We start from the raw sequence: 15319 nt of genomic DNA, 5'->3' as shown, positions 1-15319 counted from the left end.
CAGCTCAAAGCCATGCCAAGACAACTGGGTAATTCCCCAAGGTGAGGCTGGGAATAGAATGCCCTGGTTGATAGATAATAGCTGTCTGCTGTCTGAAGAGTAAAAGAGGCACTGATGGCATTTTAGCATGCAGGAAGACTAACGTGGCTATTAAAAGGGGGAGGGTGAAAAAAGTGAACTCTGAGTCTCTCATCTGGGACTCATTTAAATGTGATTTTGCTAAATTAGCTGCTGGAAGGAGCCAATGGAGGTAGGCTTAGTCTTTCTTTGGTAACAGCAGTTCTTATTAAAGGACTCGGGTGGATAAGGAGGCGTTAAGAGGTAAACAGGTTTTTAATCCAACATAGCCTAAAAGAAGCACCAGAATCACAGATCTTTAAAGGTTGGAAGGGAACTCCAGAGATCATCCAGTCCAACCCCCCCTGCCAAGGCAGGATCCACTAGGGTAGTCCACACAGGAATATATCCAGGTAGGTTTGAAAGTCTCCAGAGGAGGAGACTCCACAACCTCTTTGGGCAGCCTGCTCCAGGGCTCTGGCACCCTCACTCTAAAGAAGTTTCTCCTCGTGTTGAGCTGAAATCTCCTCTGCTCCAGTTTGTATCCATTGCTCCTTGGCTTACTGCTGTGCACCACCAAAAGGAGACTGGCCCCCTCCACTTGACACCCACCCCTCAGATATTTGTAGACATTGCTCAGATCCCCTCTCAGCCTCTGCCCACCCAGACTAAGCAGCTCCAGGGCTCTCATTCTTCACAGCACAGATGTTCCAGTCCCTTCATCACCCTCACAGCCTCCATTGGACTATCAAGAGACTCCTGTCTCTTGAACTTGGGAGCCCCAGACTGGACACAGTATCCCAGGTGTGGTCTCACCAGAGCAGAGGGGAAGAATAACCTCTCTAGTCCTGCTGGCCACACTTTCCTTGCTGCCCTCCAAGATACCATTGGCTCTCTTGGCCACGAGGGCACACTGCTGCCCAGGCAGAACTTGCTGCCCACCAGCACTCCAAGGGCTTTCTCCAGAGAGCTGCTTTTCATCAGGGCAGCCCCAACCTGTACTGGTGTCTGCTGTTATTCCTCCCCAGCTGCAGGACCTTGCACTTCTACTTATTGAACTTCATGATGATCTGCTAAAGCAGGGCACACACACCACCTTGCCTTCCCCCAGTTCTGTGTCATCAGTGAACCTGCTGAGGGTGCACTCAGCATCTCACATTGCTGTCTGGTAAACTGAGGTTTCATGCAACTCAGATAATTCCAAAAGCATCATCACCATATTTAAGCCTTGAAAGGAAAGAGACTGAGGGCTCTTAGGGTGTGACACTTCAAAAGAGGTTTTAAAAAGGCAAGAACAGATGGAAAATGGGATAGAAAGCAATGAACAGGCTCCTGGGGAGGTGGATGAAAGCCTACCTCTGGAGGGGTTTAAAAGAGGCAGAGATGTGGTGCAGAGGGACACAAGTTAGTAACAGACTTGGTAGAGGCAGAAAATGGTTGGACTGGATGATCTTGGGAGGTCCTTTCTAGACCAAAATGATGTTGTGGTTCTATGATTTGACCTCTGTACTGGGTACTGGTGAGGCCATACCTCAACTCCTGGGTTTAGTTTTGGCCTCCTCATTACGAGAATGATTTTGAGGGGCTGGAGTGAATCCAGAGAAGAGCAAAGAAGCTGGGGAAAGGTCAAGAGAACAGGGCTGGTGAAGAGCAGCTGAGGGAACTGGGACTGCTCAGCATGGGGAAAAGGAGGCTGAGAGGAGACCTCCTGGTTGTCTGCAGTTCCCTGAAAGGAGCTTGGAGCCAGGTAGGGGTTGGTCTTTTCTCGCTAGTAACAAAAGACAGGACAAGAGGAAAGAGGTTTAGGTTGGAGATAAGGAACAAATTCCTTCCTCTCAAGAATTCTCAAGGCCTGGAACAGACTGCATTGATTAAGTCTTTAACCATGTAGAGACAAAGGCTGTGTAGACATGGTGTTGAAGGACATGGTTTAGTGGTGACCTGGCAATGTTGGGATAATGCTTGGATTTCAGCTTAAGCATCCAGGGTTGGGTTGGACAGAGCTCTAAGCAGTTTGATCTAGTTGGAGAACCTGGTCACTGCAGCAGGCCTGGACTCCAAGCCAAAGCATTCTATGATCCCATGACAAAGCACATGGAAGGACACAGGACATCCCCTTCTGTTAGGGCACAGAAAGTATCGACTCTAAATCCTGTGGTCTCATGATGTTGTCATCCATATTCAAGCTCTTTCACATGGTTGCTGAACCAGGGCTCTAAACCAAAGCTTCCAGTTCCTCACTGCTTTGCCTTTCAACTACACTGGTAATATATTGGAGTTCACTCTTCAGAGAGCATTTCCTCTGCTGCTACTAAAACACTGCCCTCATTGCCTTCTGAAATGTAAAGATGGCAACAATTGGAGACAAGCAAGATTTTGTTTTCAAAGCAATGGGCAGCAACTCATTCTAATCAGAAAAGATTACCTTTTCAACAGAATTAGCCAGTGACAGGTCAATAAAATCCCCTAGGCCAGGTGGCTTCTTAATTGAGTTTTCAAAGACATTGGGTAATTAAGTAGAGGAATCACCCTCAGATAGGCTCAAGCTCTTTGGAAGGAGGTTGCATAAAACCAGACGATGCAAGAAGGTGCATCCTGAGCTGTGGCAACCTGAGCAATTGACAATGCCAGCTTCTGTAGGTTCTTTCATGCCCATCATCCCTGCAAGGAGTTCTAACAACATCCAAGGCTGAAATCAATACCTGAATCCATACAGCTCAGCTGGATTAACGTGAGAGGCAGCTTGCACATCACCACACAGCCAGCTTCTCCTCCAGGCTATCAGTTACTGCTTGCTATGTGCTGGGTTGGAAAACATCACAGCAGTGCAGGTGGCTGTAAAGAGAGCATTTTGATTACTATATAAACCTCTGTCTTGCTCTGAGCTGGGCCAGCACCAGTTCTGCTCAGGGCTGGCACTGCCCAGCTCAGGCTCTGCTCACTCAGACACTTGCCGAAGCTCAGGGCAGTGTTGCACAGCCAGGGGCTGCTGCTAGCAGGGAGAAGCTGATGGCACAGCTCCTGCAAAGGGCTGGAGGGCACAAAGGCTCTGCCTGACACTTGCTCCTCTGCACACCAAGGGCACTGCCACAGCTTGAGAGGCAGGAAGGCAGAGGGGGCACCTGTGGGAAGGAGCAGCCAGCACAGGTGAGCCTCAACTGCCCAGCAAGGGATTGCAGCCCCTGGATGGCATCTTCAGCAGCAAGCTGAGGCATCCCCAGGCTCAAGCCTCTTCTTCCCTGGCTGCTGTCCCAGAAAGACACTGCCCCTTCTGCTTTCCAGCCCCATCCCTCTGTTCCTCAATCCAGCTCCTGAATGTGGTTCCCATCCGCTGCTGAGCACAGTCTGGGACTTGCCCAGTGCCTGTCCCCAGCATCAGTGGTGCCATCCTTGCCCTCAGAGTTTGGGTTCCATGTTGGTCTGTGTCTCTATCCCATGGCATTGTTCTTTCCATCCCAGCTGGGTTAGTTTCTTTCCCAGCCCACCAGCCTCTTTCCCTTCTTCCCTTTGGGAAGGCAGAGGGCTTCCTGGAGAGCTTCTGGCACTCAGCTGGTGGCCTGCCCAACCCTGACCCTTGACAACCTGTAGAACCACAGCATTTCTCTGCGAAAGTTCAACCTTTTAGCTATAAACATCTAATTTTGAATTCCCCCCCCCCAAGAAAGTCTCCTGTCCCAGGACTGAGGTAGAAAGGTTCAAGACCACTCCTGAAGGTGTTTACACTACAAAGGTAATGAGCTCCTTAAAATCAGAGCAGAGCCTTCCACTGCACCTTATTTTATGGAACAATAGCTGAGTAAACACTGAATTTATTATTTCTTATGTAAATTAAAAGGCACCTGGGGAAAATCTGTAATTTCTGCTCTCATTTAGAACACTGATAAGGCCTTTTTCAAGTGGTGGTAACCTCTTTTTTAACTCCAGTCTTGCTCCATGTTCAACAGCATGTAATCATCCCACATTAGGACATCCCCTGGAGCCTCTTCTCATTTGCTGAACTAAAATTCAGGTCTCAAGTTGGAACCTCCTGCTAAGTGGCTCCCACCAAGAAGAGCAGTGGAGCTGCCCAACGGATGGCTCAGTGCTGTGCTGCTGGAACCACCTCCTTTCATCACATCACATCTGCTAGGCATTAGTACAGTCACTGACCGTGCCAAGGTTTCCTCATGCCAACACAGAATTGGTTCAGTTGCAAGACACAGATCACTGAGCCCAACCACCAACCCAACACCACCATGCCCATTAAGCCACATCCCAAAGTACCATGAACACAGCTTTCTTGAACACCTCTGGTGACTCCATCACCTCCCCAGGCAGCCTGTTCCAATGCCTGACCACTCTTGCAGCAAAGAAATTGTTCTGCATGTCCAATCTAAACCTCCCCTGGGGCAACTTGAGGCCATTTCTTCTCATTCTATCACCTGATAACAGGGAGAAGAGACCAATTCTCAGATGGTTCCAAACTCCTTTCAGGAACTTGTAGAGAACCAGAAGGTTTCCTCTCAGCCTCCTTCTCTCCAGGCTAAACACCCCCAGTTCCCTCAGCAGCTCCTCACCACCCACGTCCTCCAGACTTCTTCAGATCCTTCACTATTCTTCCCTAGACCTGCTCCAGCCCCTCAATGTCCTTCCTGTAGTAAGGGTCTCAACACTGAACACAGTACAAGGTGTGGCCTCCCCAGTGCCCAGTACAGGGAGGACAATCCCTGCCCTGGTCCTGCTGGTCACACCACTGCTGATCCAAGCTGGAATACTGGTGGCCTTCTTAGCCACTTCAGCACACACTGGCTCACCTACAGCTGCTTCTGACCAAACATCACAACAGTTGTTGGTGAATAATAGGGATTCATAGCCAAACCTAGGAGTCTTAGGAAGAAAGCAGAGGCACTGTGGCTGGAACAGCAAGTCTGTAGCTGACTGATGGCATTTTGACTGCTGGATGTCAAACAGATTTCTGAACAGCAAAGCAGAAGACCTGTCCCAACAGCATGTAGCACTAATCAACTGAGCTATAATCACATTTGTTTAAATGGAAATGATTCATAAGCCAGCAGGGAAGATCAAAAGAGACTCATGTTCCTACTACTCCATCCTGTCACATCATTTATTAACTTCTTCCTCTGAGCAGACACAACCTGTCCCCAGCCTCCTAATTCCACTCTCACTGCCACTTACTATCTCCCAGTAAATGCTCTGCTTTCCAGCCACAGAAACACAAGAAAGAAGAGCAAAGCATGCAACTCTGGATGGGGTCACTGGGTCTTCTCACAGATTCATAGGTTGCTTCTGGTTGGAAGATTGCCTCAAAGGTCATCTTGTCCAGTTAGCAGGAACACCTCCAACTAGAGCAGACTGCCCAGGGTCACATCAAGCCACAGAACTGGAGGAGTGGCTGACAGCTCACCATGCTGTGATGCCCCTCTGAGACCTGGGCAGGCTGGAGAGCTGGGGGAGAGGAACCTCATGAAGCTCAACAAGGGCAAGTGTATGGTCTGAACCTGGGCAGGGACAACCTCTTGCACCAGCACAGATGAGAGCAGCTCTGTGGAGAAAGACCTGGGAGTGCTGGGAGACAAGGCCACCACCAGCCAGCAGTGTGCCCTTGTGGCCTCAATCATGTGCCTGGGTAGCCTGTTCCAGTGCTTCACCACCCTCATTGTGCACAACTTCCTCCTGATGTCCCACCTAAACTTACCCTGCTCCAGTTTCACACCATTGCCTCTCACTGCATAGATGTGGTGCTGAGTGCCTCAATTTAGCACCAGAGTCAGAGAATGGTGGGACTGGATGACCTTGGAGGTCTTTTCCAACCAAAATGATTCTACAACTGGACAATTTTCCCTTATTAATTACTTTTTCTGAAGCCTCTCCATAATTCCTCCCACTGTTCTAAGTCAAGCACTGGTGTCAACTCTTTTTGATCTTCCTCCTCAATTATAGTGAGCAATTACCCCCTTCACCAAGCTCCTCAGCCACCTCATCATTCTTATCTCTTCTGGAGGATTAGATTGAGGAAGAAAGCTTTTTTTCCCCCTGGAAGCCAACTGTTAAGACAATGCTACACGTTTCCCAGGACCTCAGCATCCACATGTTACCCCAAGGACTTGCCCAGACATCAGCCTTCCTCCTTACTGCAGTTCATTTAGAGGTGAAGTGCACCTATCATGACTTGGATCTCTCACCTCTCAGGGTCTTAAAGCCTCTCTGTCAGCCAAAATGCGTTTGCTCTGTTATCTTTATTTCTCATATCCCCTCCCAACTGAAGAACATTCAATCTTCCCTCCTGCAGTGAGGATCTCTGTGCTGCAAAGCCTTCATTCCATGCACCCTCTGATGGTTTTGACAGGAAGTAAACCCATCCCTCCCCTCCCCCAGAGCAGCTGACAAGGTGATGAAGCAGGAATCTCAGAAGTGCACATCTTTAATGCACATAAAAGCTTTTGGTCTCCTACAGAGTCTCAAAAGGAAACTCAGGTCCCTGCTAGAGGGAGAGAGAATCATAGAATTGGTTGCACTGGAAGGGTCTTTAAAGGTCATCCAGTTTCAACCTCCCTGCCCTGAGCAGGGACATCTCCTACTAGACCAGGCTGCTCAAAGCCCCATCCAACCTGCCTTTGAACACTTCCAGACAGAGCCTCCACAACTTCTCTGGGCAGCCTGTTCCAGTGTCTCACCACCCTCACAGTAAAGAGCATCTTCCTCAAGTCCAAGCCAAATCTACCCTGTTCTAGTTTAAAACCACTGCCCCCATCCCAACCCTCTCCAGCTCTCTTCTAAACTACTTCAGGTATTGGAAACCTTGCTTTGAGGTCTCCCTAGAACCATCCTTTCTCCAGGCTGAACAGACCCAAATCCTTCAGCCTGTCTTTCTAGGAGGGGTCTCAAAAAACAGTTTGCACAAGCCTCCTAAAAGCGATTCTGAACTGCATAGATGGTTCTTCATGAGAGCATCACCTCAACTACGGCGTCAAACAGTGGTGTCCAGCAAAAGAACAAGAGGCAACAGGCAAACAAGAACACAGGAGGTCCACAGTCACTCACAGCAGCTTGGCCAGGAAGCTCTCCACACAAAGAGGCTACACAACCTCTCTGGGCAGCCTGCTCCAGGCCTCCAGCACGCTCACAACAAACAAGTTTCTCCTCCTGTTCAGGTAGAGCCTCCTGGTTGCCAGTTTGTGCCCCTTGCCCTGTCCTTGGACACCACTGACAAGAGCCTGGCCCCAGCCTCTTGCCCCCCACAGCTCCTTTAGCTCTTACTGGGCCTTGATCAGACCCCCTCTGGGGCTGCTCTTCAGACCTCCACCTCCAAAGGCAACTCCTCATGTGCATATTAATTCCAGGGCAGTAAATGGGTTTCAGGCACTTCCCAAAAGTCTTTTGAAGTCTGAAGTTCCCAAAAGCCTCAAGAAACTTATTGAAGCAAGGTCTGAGGAGGACACTTCACCAAATACCAGATCACTGAGTGCAGCCCCCATATGCTATGGGTAAACCCTAGAGTTTCCTTCATGCAAGTCAAAAGCAAATTGAACTGCAACAAATTAACTTCTGCTGCAACCTCTCCTCTTGCAGCCACCAAACAACCCCACAGTTGCACCCTGAAGGAGGTCCTGTCCTCAAGCTACTCACCTAGCACAGGAACAGAGCTTCTGAGGAGGAGGAGAAGCGAGGCAAGGTTGTGGTTACAGTTTTCCTCAGCATGGGAACAACTCCTGTTGCTCAGAGCTTCCCATCATCACACTAATTAAATGCTTCCAAACCCTTGCAGGGAAATAACACAGGGCCTGAAGGAAAGTGTAGCAGGCAGCTATCATCAGAGGCAGCTCAGCAGTAACACCACCTAATTTTAATGTCATCTTTCAATCACAGTTCCCTTAATGCATCCTTGAAAAACAAGGACCACATCAGTCATGACAGATTTAGTAGCCAGGTGGATTTATGCTGGAACAAAGCCAGAGGCACCTTCACATATAAAAGAGCAAGCCTTGAATTGTTTTAAGATCCAATCACCCAGCTCAGCTTTGGGTGATTCTGCAGTATCACAGCATCCCAGCACAGTGAGAGCTGGGAAGGACCTCAGGGATCATCCAGTACAAGCACCCTGATAAAGCAGGGCACCCACAGCAGCTTGCCCAGCAGCACAGTGCCCAGGGAGGGCTGGAACCTCTCCACACAAGGAGACTCCACAACCTCTCTGGGCAGCCTGCTCCAGGCCTCCAGCACCCTCACAACAAACAGCTTTCTCCTCCTGCTCAGATGGAACCTCCTGGCTGCCAGTTTGTGCTCATTGCCCCTTGTCCTGTCCCTGGGCATCACTGACAAGAGCCTGGCCCCAGCCTCTTGCCCCCCACAGCTCCTTTAGCTCTTGCTGAGCATTGCTCAGATACCCTCTAGGGCTGCTCTTCTGCAGGCTCTCAGCCTTTGCTCCTCCCAGAGCTGCTCCAGGCCCCTCGGCATCTCCGTAGCCTCCACTGGACTCTCTCTAGCAGTTCCCTGACTCTTGAACTGGGGAGCCAAGAACCAGACACAATACTCCAGATGTGGCCTCACCAGGGCAGCATAGAGTGGGAGGAGAACCTCCTTCGACCCACTGGCCACACTCTTCATACATCCCAGGAGACGACCTGCCTTGTTGGCCAAGAGGCCACATGGCTACTTCAGCCTGAAGTTTCCCACAGCCTCCAGCAGCTTCCAATCGCAATAAGGGCTGGGGAGGACACTTCCCCATTTCACTGGTGACATGAAAATTAGCACACATTCACCACAGGTCCCTGAAGCCACTCAGATGAGCACAGTTCAGCTGAATTTCACCACCTACATAGAAGAAAGCCAATATTTTCCTTCTCACCCATTGTTTGTAGGATTTATGTCAGAGTTTTAGCTGGGTTGGGTGTTTGCAGCTCTGGTGCTGGCACCAGTGTAGAGAAGAGCAAGGAAGCTGTGAAGGGCCTGGAGAATAAATCTGATGAGGAGTGACTGAGGGAGCTGGGGATGGTTAGTGTGAAAGAGAGGTGGCTGAGGGCTGTCCTCATTGCTGTCTACAGCTACCTGTCCTTCTCTGGTAGGTAGAGACTCTTCACCAGCTTCATTGTCCAAAGTATTTCAGCTCAAACCACAAACTGCTCACACAGATATTTCCTCTGACAGATGCACCTGCCCCTGAAGAAATCACCTTCTGTGCTCCTAATCCTTCAACCAATCATGCCAGTGCCTTAAAGCTTTTTGAGTTGCCTTTGCACTTCTGTACTCAGCCTTATCACTTCCACCTCTACAACCAGTGTTGGACAACAAGCAGAGGGCCCACCAGCCTAGACAGTTTCCTATGACATCTGTGACCCAGGCCTCAGGGACGCAGCAGACTTCCCCGTGGGATGGATCCGGCTGGCATATCCTGGCCCAAGGAATCACCTACACCAGTTTCTCCCCTTTTTCCCTTGACAGATGTAGTCCTGATGTGTGGGGCTGGCTGCACCAGCCCAAGCAGCCCACTCTATGGACCTGCTTCCTCTGTACCCTGGCCCTACAGTTCCAGAGGCCAAAGCTGCTGTAAGGGCAGCTAGAAAGGTAAGGGAGGCCAGGAGGGTGACCATGGCAAGACCTGTGCTAGAGGTTGCCTCACACCCACATCCCCATTAGCCTGGCTGCCTCCAGCAAGGCATCACATATGTTGCTCAGAGTCAGCTGGGGAGGAAAAGCAGGCAACAGGGGGCCTCACCTGCCACAGCCATCAACTTGTCTCCATTTACCCCTTTCATTAGGGTGCTGTCTTGCACCTGACAGGGCCAGGGCACAGGGGCCCCTTGCTCCTGGCACTCTCTGGCAGCTGCTCCCATTTTGGATGCAGTGCCTGGCTCCACCAATCCATCTCCTCCTCACTTTCCCTTGTAGTCCTCAGCTTTTCCAGTTCCAGACCACTTCCCTGCTCCCAGACAACGCAGAAGCTGTCTGCAATCTGCCACTGTGAGCGCAAGGCTCTGGCGCTCCCTGCCAGCCTCACACACTGCACCCGACACCGCTCCCGCCCCGTGCCAGCCCCGCGCACTGCACCCGACACCGCTCCCGCCCCGTGCCAGCCCCGCACACTGCACCCGACACCGCTCCCGCCCCGTGCCAGCCCCGCGCACTGCACCCGACGCCGCTCCCGCCCCGTGCCAGCCTCACACACTGCACCCGACACCGCTCCCGCCCCGTGCCAGCCCCGCGCACTGCACCCGACGCCGCTCCCGCCCCGTGCCAGCCTCTTACACTGCACCCGACGCCGCTCCCGCCCCGTGCCAGCCTCACACACTGCACCCGACGCCGCTCTCGCTCCCGTGCCAGCCTCACGCACTGCACCCGACGCCGCTCCCGCCCCGTGCCAGCCTCTTACACTGCACCCGACGCCGCTCCCGCCCCGTGCCAGCCTCTTACACTGCACCCGACGCCGCTCCCGCCCCGTGCCAGCCTCACACACTGCACCCGACGCCGCTCTCGCTCCCTGCCAGCCTCGCGCACTGCACCCGACACCGCTCCCGCCCCGTGCCAGCCTCGCGCACTGCACCCGACACCGCTCCCGCCCCGTGCCAGCCTCGCGCACTGCACCCGACACCGCTCCCGCCCCGTGCCAGCCTCGCGCACTGCACCCGACACCGCTCCCGCCCCGTGCCAGCCTCGCGCACTGCACCCGACACCGCTCCCGCCCCTGCCAGCCTCGCGCACTGCACCCGACACCGCTCCCGCCCCGTGCCAGCCCCGCACTTTGCACACACAGAGTCGCTCCCGTCCGCGTACCAGCCCCGCACACTGCACCCGACGCCTCTCCCGTCCGCGCACCAGCTCCGCACATTGCACCCACCGCAGCTCCCGCCCCGTGCCAGCCCCGCACACTGCACCCAGCGCCTCTCCTGTCCCCGTACCAGCCCCGCACACCGCACCCAGCGCCGCTCCCGCCCCGTACCAGCCCCGCACACTGCACCCAGCGCCTCTCCTGTCCCCGTACCAGCCCCGCACACCGCACCCAGCGCCGCTCCCGCCCCGTGCCAGCCCCGCACACTGCACCCAGCGCCTCTCCTGTCCCCGTACCCGCCCCGCACATTGCACTCACCGCCGCTCCCGCCCCGTGCCAGCCCCGCACACTGCACCCAGCGCCTCTCCTGTCCCCGTACCAGCCCCGCACATTGCACTCACCGCCGCTCCCGCCCCGTGCCAGCCCCGCACACTGCACCCAGCGCCGCTCCCGCCCCGCAAAGGGCCGCAGAACCCCGGACCGACTCACCACGGCCCGTCCGGTTCTCCTCCGGTTCGCCGCCGGTGCCGCCTCGCTCCGCGCACAGGACTCACAGCCGCCTGCGCCCCTGGGGCGCTTAAGTAGCTCGCGGAGGCTGCACCTGCGCCTGGGCCTCGCCCGCCGGCTGGGTGCGGGGTTCCTCCGCCCTCCGCGTGTGCGCTGGCTTCGGGGAGCTCCTAACGCCCAGCAGCCAAACCCTATAGCCTTTGCTGCGAGGCTCCATGCAGGGGATCGCACTACTTTGAGGGGCCTGAAGCAAAGGCACCCCTGTTTTAGGGCTTCTCCTGAAGCCTGCTCCGTGTTCTCCAGCGTTTGAAGGGACTGCTGGGATTGTTCTGCAAATCTTTTCTTCAGGAGCTTCACGCCAGGTGGCAGAGACACTCTGATGGCATTCACCAGGTGCCTTAGGGCAGGGTGATCGCCTGCATGCACACTCACAGCGGCTCTCGTGTTCAGGCAGCGCCTCCACGTGTGTCTTGCGAGGCAGCTTTTGAGAGAGGACACCTGGGCAGCTTTCCCACCTGCGCCCAGGGAAAGCCTTCCTGCTGTGTGTTTGGGACAATTCGGGTCTGGTCTGCTCTTTGAAACTCACATAATAGATCTGCTGCCCACATGAAGGCTGAGAAACAACTTCTTCCCGTTGCAAGCTGGTAGTAGAATTGGGTCTTTCAAGAGGTTCCCTCTCTTGAAGATCACCAAAGCCATTCCCATCACCAGGCTTGCCCTCAAGACCTGGGATATTTTTATTCCTTCTCCACGATGCTGGAAGCTTCTGGCCTGATGTTGGCTGAGCAAAGGAGAAGCAAGAGAACACTGAAGCTCAGGAGCTTATGGACCTGATGCCCTTGTCCTGGGGACACAGAAGGCTCTGTCTGACACCCACACAATCTTGGGGGGATTTCTTGGTTTGTTCCTGCAGAAATATGCACCAATGGCTGGATGGAAAAGAGACTTAGGAGTGTTGGTTGATGGGAAGCTACCGAGGAGCCAGCAGTGCCCTCCTGCAGCCCAGCAGGCTGCAGCCAGAAGAGTGTGGGCAGCAGGGCAAGAGAGGCAATTCTGCTGCTTGACTCTGCTCTGCTCATACCTCACTTCCAATCCTGCCTCCAGCTCTGATGTCCCCAGCACAGGAAGGACATAGAGTTGCTGGAGAGAGGCCAGAGGAGGCCACAAAGATGATCCAGGGCTGGAGCTGTGAGGACAGGCTGAGGGAGCTGGGGGTGTTCAGCTTAGAGAGAAGAAGACTCCAGGAGGGCCTTAGGGTTGCCTGCCAATAGCTGAAGGCATCCTGCAGGAAGGCTGCAGAGGGACTTTTGCTGAGGAAGTCTAGAGACAGGCCAAGGGGGAACAGTTTGAAGCTGAGGCAGAGAAGCTTTAGACTGGAGCTGAGGAAGAATTTCTTCAGTATAAGGATAGTGAGACTCTGGAATGGGCTGCCCAGACAAACCATGGATGCCTCTTCCTTGGAGGTGTCCAAGGCCAGGTTGGATAAGACCTTGGGCAACCAAGTCTAGTTGAGAGGTGTCCGTACCCATGGTGGGGAGGCTGGAGTGGACAGTCTCTGAGGTCTCTTCTAACCTGAGCCACTCTATGACTGCCTAAAAGCCAGCAGAGCTCAGCTCAGCTCACACAGCAGCTGGGGCTCTCCTAAATGTCATTTTTAATATTTAATCACCCTGGATGGCCTCAATATTTACAGCAGCAGCCATTTCATCGGGAAGTTAAATATATAGCCCAGCTATTTAAGGAAACTGATTCAGAGGCACAGAAATGTAATTGCACTTAACGTGACCTGGGAATGAAATCACATCCCAGCCTTTCCTTTTTTCCCCCCCTCCTCCTGCAGGATGTTTAAATCCCATTTTGAATACATTATGCAAAAGGAAAACTCTTTTCGGGTGGTTGCCTGGATAGATTCCTCGTAATGCTGAGTTGTGCAAGTGATCTAAGGCACCCTGAAGAGAGGAATTAATTAAAAAGCATGTATTTATACTTTACTAGAGTGTGGAGAGTGGAGCTTTTGTAAAGTGGCAACTCTCTGCTGCAGCAACCTATTAAAAATCAAAGAATCAAAGCACTGTGTCGATTGGAAAAGACCTGCAAGATGATCAAGTCCAACTCTCAACCCCACATCACCATGGCCAATGAACCATGTGCCCATGTGCCATGGCCTCGCATTTCTTGAACACCTCCAGGCACGGAGACTCCACCACCTCCCTGGGCAGCCTGTGCCAATCTCTGACTGCTCTTGCAGCAAAGAGTTTTTTCTTCTAATGTCCAACCTAACCATCTCCTGGCATAATTTCAAGCCACTTCCTCTCCTTCTATCACTAAAAACTAAGGAGACTGACACCCATCTCATTCCAACCTCCTTTCAGAGGTTGTAAAGAGCCAGAAGGTTTTCCCTCAACCTCCTGAAACCCCTCCGAGGACGAGGACTCCACCACTGTCATGGGCAGCCTGGACGAGGCTTTGGCAACCCTTCTGGGGAAGAAATTGTTCCTCGTGTCCAACCTAAACCTCCTCTGGGGCAACTTGGGGCTATTCCCTCTTGTCCCATTGCTTGTTCATTGGGAGAAGAGACCAACCCTCAGCTGGCTCAGCCTCATTTCAGGGAGTTGTAGAGAGCCAGAATGTCTCTACTCAACGTTCTTTTCCCCAGTTGCCTCAGCTGCTCCTCACCAGCCCTGTTCACCAGCTTCAATGCCCTTCTCTGTACATGCTCCTGTACCAAACTGTTTCAACTCAGATCACAAGGTCCTCACACAGGTACTTACTCTGACAGGAGCTGCTCCTCCCTGCTTCTGCAGCTTATGGCATTCATCTATCCCACATTCACAGTCTTGACCTTGAGGACATCACCAAGCCAGCTGCTCCAGAAGGAGAGGAGGGTTTGTTTCCAGCACCAAAACAAGCCTTACAGCTCTCCATGGAACAGTTTGTCTCAATAATGAGCAGGAAAAGCCACACTTTTATCTTCCATTAATCAAGAAGTGAAGCAAAACTCCCATCTGTGCCAAGGTACGGTCAGCAGATGGCTTGCTTAATGATTCCATACCTTCCAGTAGAGCTTTTCTGCAGAGGACAGGAAAAAATTGAGCCAAAGTTAGCCCAGAGTGGCCCATGGGGTTTTTTCCCCCTCTCAAACCAACACCCCAGATGATTTCCTAGGTATGGGTTCCATTTTCTCCCATAAATCCCCCCCAAAATGACAAATTTGCAGCTGGAAGAGGCCAGGTTTCATATCACAATATCACAGTATCACAGTATCACCAAGGTTGGAAGAGACCTCACAGATCATCAAGTCCAACCCTTCACCACAGAGCTCAAGGCTAGACCATGGCACCAAGTGCCACGTCCAGTCCTGCCTTGAACAGCTCCAGGGACGGCGACTCCACCACCTCCCCGGGCAGCCCATTCCAGTGGCCAATGACTCTCTCAGTGAAGAACTTTCTCCTCACCTCGAGCCTAAATCTCCCCTGGTGTAGCTTGAGGCTGTGTCCTCTTGTTCTGGTGCTGGCCACCTGAGAGAAGAGAGCAACCTGCTCCTGGCAACCTCCTCATCTGCCCTTTTGCTACCAGTGAAACTGTAACTTTCAGATGTATTGGTAAGGCACTGGAACAGGTTGTCCAGGGAGGCTGTGGATGCCCCCTCTCCCTGGAGGTGTTCAAAGCCAAGCTGGGTGAGGCCTTGAGCAACCTGGGCTAGTGGAAGGCATCCCTGCCCATGGCAGGGGAGTTTTAACAGGATGATTTTTAAGGTCCCTTGCAGCCCAAATTGTTCTATGATTTAGGAGGGGAACAGAGCCCACAGCATGCAGCCAGCCCGCTGGGGTCACTCGTGGTGATGAATCAAAACAAGAGCAGGGAGAGCGAGGGGGGGGGGGCCTTTTGCAGGGCATGACAAATGAAAGCAGAGGGGCATTCCCTCTTTCAACTTGACAACCCAATAATGCAGCAACACAGCCACAAATCACCCCACCAAAGGGAGATTTCTAA

The 15319-nt window shown here is 52.9% G+C and overlaps 1 long non-coding RNA gene across 2 annotated transcripts in view; it reads right to left on the bottom strand.

Moving 5' to 3' along the window:
• Window positions 1-11366, bottom strand: part of LOC135180484 (uncharacterized) — a 50702-nt gene extending 39336 nt beyond the window's left edge. For both annotated transcript variants that reach the window (XR_010304443.1, XR_010304444.1), the window contains exons 1-2: window positions 11309-11366; window positions 2760-2892 (exon numbers count right to left, since the gene is read on the bottom strand). This is a non-coding gene — a long non-coding RNA (uncharacterized LOC135180484). The remainder of the gene's footprint in view (window positions 1-2759; window positions 2893-11308) is intronic.
• Between the last annotated feature and the right edge of the window lie 3953 nt (window positions 11367-15319).

The sequence above is a fragment of the Pogoniulus pusillus genome, chromosome 13 (assembly GCF_015220805.1).
Source record: "Pogoniulus pusillus isolate bPogPus1 chromosome 13, bPogPus1.pri, whole genome shotgun sequence".
NCBI lineage: Eukaryota > Metazoa > Chordata > Aves > Piciformes > Lybiidae > Pogoniulus > Pogoniulus pusillus.
This window is presented reverse-complemented; position numbering and strand designations above follow the sequence as displayed.